This window comes from Myotis davidii, unplaced genomic scaffold (genome assembly GCF_000327345.1).
Source record: "Myotis davidii unplaced genomic scaffold, ASM32734v1 scaffold1, whole genome shotgun sequence".
NCBI lineage: Eukaryota > Metazoa > Chordata > Mammalia > Chiroptera > Vespertilionidae > Myotis > Myotis davidii.
This window is the reverse complement of record NW_006294681.1, coordinates 1,703,572-1,707,540: the sequence shown is the minus strand read 5'-3', so window position 1 is coordinate 1,707,540 and position 3,969 is coordinate 1,703,572. Positions and strand designations below refer to the sequence as shown.

The 3,969-nt window shown below is 35.4% G+C and overlaps 1 protein-coding gene across 1 annotated transcript in view; it reads left to right on the top strand.

Annotated features, from left to right (window-relative positions):
• Positions 1-3,969, top strand: part of NKAIN3 (Na+/K+ transporting ATPase interacting 3) — a 201,253-nt gene that overhangs the window by 109,035 nt on the left and 88,249 nt on the right. The gene's annotated exons all lie outside the window — the stretch shown is intronic.

The following is a 3,969-nucleotide window of genomic DNA, read 5'->3' as shown; positions in this document are numbered from 1 at the left end:
ACACACACACACATACAGGGGTAGGTATGGAAAAAGACATGCAGATTAAAATTATTACAATGGCTTTATTAACTCAAAAGAATTGTGTGGTGACAGGGAGAGGCAGAGGGGAGGCTGGTGGCATCCCAGATGCTGATGATGTAAAGACAGTGGCGGGGGGGGGGGGGGGGTGTGTGTGTGTGTGTGTGTGTGTGTGTGTGTGAGTAATATAATATTTTTTTAATGTGGAGGCAAATTTTCTCTTAAAATTTTCAGCCTATTTTATGATAAAAAAGTATTATCATATACTAAATTATGAAGGTTCTTATGGAAACATTTTTCTAAAATATTTCATAGGTGGAAAAATCCTCCTCCTTTTAAAAATTATTCATATAAAATTGCTAAACCATTTCAAGGAATGATGGCATGATGTCCAAATCTTTAAAATACAGCAGGATACTATGGAATCAAAAAGTCATTTACCCATAGGAACTCGGTTCACTTGAAAAGCAAGGTGAAAGTATTCATTTGATAAGGAGCTGAACTGTCACATAAAAACCTATGCTCAAGAAATACTGAATTCAGTGGATGTTGCCACTAAAAGTGCTTGTCATTTATAAATGAATTCCTCAACATATTACTTTAGTGAACATTCAAAGCTGACCACCTGCATCCATAGTCAGGTCCATATTGGTCAGCCTTCTGGAAAAAATTTAAAAAAGATTAATTGTTGAGCTCTGGCTTTTATTGTGTAATATACCTACAAGACAAGATTTCCAATATTATTTTAGATTAAAATGAAATATATCCTGAATATTTCACAACTTTCAAATTATGTATTGTTGTCTTTGATTTTAGATGGGTTTCTTGCACTTTCCTCTTATTTCATAGCAATATATTTACAATTATGAGAATTGTGTTTTTTTAAATCTTATAAAAAAGAGATAGTTCCTGCATAAGTTGTCTAAAACTAATACTAGTGTATGTCATTTGTACACAGCATTTATGGGTTTTAATAACAAAATATGTGAGCATTTAAAATTCATATTCCTCTTACATCATAACATTCTCTTTAATAGTGTGTGTACGATTGGATTTTACTCTGTATGTTAATCATTTACCACAGACATTTATGTCTCCAACCACAAATTCCATACCACTTCCAACAACAGAATTAGGTCTCCCAAGACCCAGACACTCATAATTATCCCACACGTTTTCAGGTCTTCATAAATTATTACTGACCTACTAGTTTTAAATAATCTGCTAAACACTGACTACTCAATGCAGAAGCGAGCTAAAACATTTGGTAGACTTAAATACAATTTCAACAGAGCAATGCGAAGCTTAATTAGGAATCATATCTAGAAAATATGAGAAATTTTTAATAATTAATCAAGACAAACATTGTTATGGAAGTCTTATGGAGATATTAGAATCAAGAAAACTAATGTTACTGATGTTTTATTTAGGGTAATTTAATGTCATTCACAGACATTTTATCTTTAGCCCTAGGTATGAATAGTTATTAAATTGGAGAAAAGTAGCTTTCATAAGAACAAGAATTAATTTTTAAAAGATTTACACTGTCCCTTTAAACAAATTTTGTGTAAATTCCACACACACAAAAATCTTAATGCCATTTTTGTATTCTTTCTAAATGAAAACAGGCAGATTATCATTCATTCAGAAAAACATACTCAGTAAATCCCCACTGTGTACAAGACACTATGCTAGGAGCTTTGGGGACGAGAGGATGGAATTAAACTGACAAAGTTGAATTAAACATGATCTATCCATGTTATCTGTCAGTCTATGAGGGGAGATCAGACAGCCATCAAAGTGCCATAGGATGGACAGAAAATGGGAGATCCATAATTAAGATTCTAAGTGCCTTTGGAGCTCATGGGAGGAAATAATATTCAGGGAAGCTGAGATATTTAATTTATGTCCACAGAGTTTACTCTTGAAAGTGAACTTGTCTTTTAGTGGCTCAAACTTTAATATTTCAAGGACATCCCAAATGAGTTACTGGAGGGATTACAGAAGCTTACATTCATGCCAGCACAGCGAGAAGCAAGAATTCTGAGAGTTCAAGCAATTACCTCTTTGGGTCCATGAAAACAATATATTAAAGTGTATCACAAGGGGCAAAAATGGAGGCATTCAGCAGAGTGAAAACACGTAACAGGCTGGTTGTCCTGACAAGAGGGCAGAGAAACTCCTTCTGGATGGAGTTCATAGTCCCAGACAAAAGAGTTGCCTTGCCCTGGTGTGGTGGCTCAGTTGGTTGGAGCATCTTCACATACACCAGAAAGATTGTAGGTTTGATTCTCGGTCAGGGCATGTACAAGAGGCAACTGATAGATGTTTCTCCCTCACATCAATGTATTTCTGTCTTCCTCTCTTCCTTCCCCTTTCTCTAAAATTAATTTTAAAGACATATGCTCAGGTGAGGATTTTTTTAAAAAAAGAGCTGCCTTAGCAAAAAGGGCCAGATATGGGTCTTGATGTGGGTCTTATTACAACTAGCTCAAGACAGGCTCCAAGAAAACTGAGGTTCAGATGTCCCATAGCTGCTGTTGCATCTTGCAAAAAAAGAGAACCTTTGGTTATTTCTCATATGTGTTCACAGAAGGGACAGAATAAGCTGAGAAATGAAAATAAAGCAGGAGAATAGTGCATAGTTCACTTTGGCCTAGGTAGAGTATATGCACAGAAATAATGGCTTAAGTTGGAAGAAAGGTTAATGGAGGCACTTGAGTACTAAATGAAGGCCTTGAACCTTTACCCTAAGTGAAAAATAAAAACCTGTTTTTAGTTTATAAGTAAGAAAATGGCATGCACCAAATTCTGAATTTAGGAGGCTATTCTAATCGGCGTGTGCAGGATAGATCCGATAAGGAAGAACATTATCGGGATAATCTTATAGGAGTCTGGGCCACCTGCCCTGGTGTGTCCTTGAAATACCTATCCTACAAACTGAACCTCAAGAAGGATTCCATGGTGACATAAGTTTGACTGATGTCATATTATATTCTCTCCTTGGAGATTCAGTATGTGAATTAGCATATTAAAGTTTCTGAGAAACCCCACTGTTTAAAAAACTAATTAAAAGTAAAGACTAAGGGACTCTTCCAGATGAAAGGAGACTGAGGAAACATGACAACTAAATGAAACACGTGATACTGGACCAAAAAACAAACAATTGTGGAATCGTTGTTAAAAAATGAGTAAAGTCAACAGATTAGACAATAATATTACACCAATGTTAATTTCCTGGGTTTTATCATTGTACTGTGGCAATGTAAGGTGCTAACATTTCAGGAAACTGGATGAAGGATATACAGGAATTCTTTGAAATTTTTTTTTACATTTTCTGTGTAAGTCTAAAGTTATTTCAAAATGAAACTTTAAAAAATATTTTTAATTGAAAAATAATATCAGAATTTCAAAACAATTTTCTAAAGGAAATAATTTAGGAAATCCTGGTTTGAGAAAAGTTATGAAGTTTCAGTGAGAGTGGTTCAGAGAATAGACCCAAAACCATTACTGAGATTCAGGAAGTGACTGTGAGTGGAGGTGAAGGAGATGGGATCTCCCTTCAGCCCACCTGGTTGAGGGGAAGAGAGATGTCTACAGCCATACAGCAGCTGGGGAAGGACCTGGGTTGACAGAAAAACAAATGGATTTAGATTTGGACACATGATGAGTCTTGACTGCATTATTGCTCTTACCATATTTAGGTGCATATTTATTTTTAACACCTAATTACAAAAAAAAACACCCTCCCCCGAATTCCCTTTAAGATTCCACACTCTGTTCCATGCTTTGAGTCTCTGGATCCACTCTGTTCATCAATTTATTTTGTTACTTAGATTCCACATATGTGTGCGATCATGTGATACTTAATATTTTTCTGACTTATTTCACTTAGCATGATACTCTCCAGGTCACTCCATGCTGTCTCAAAGGCTAAGAGATTCTTCT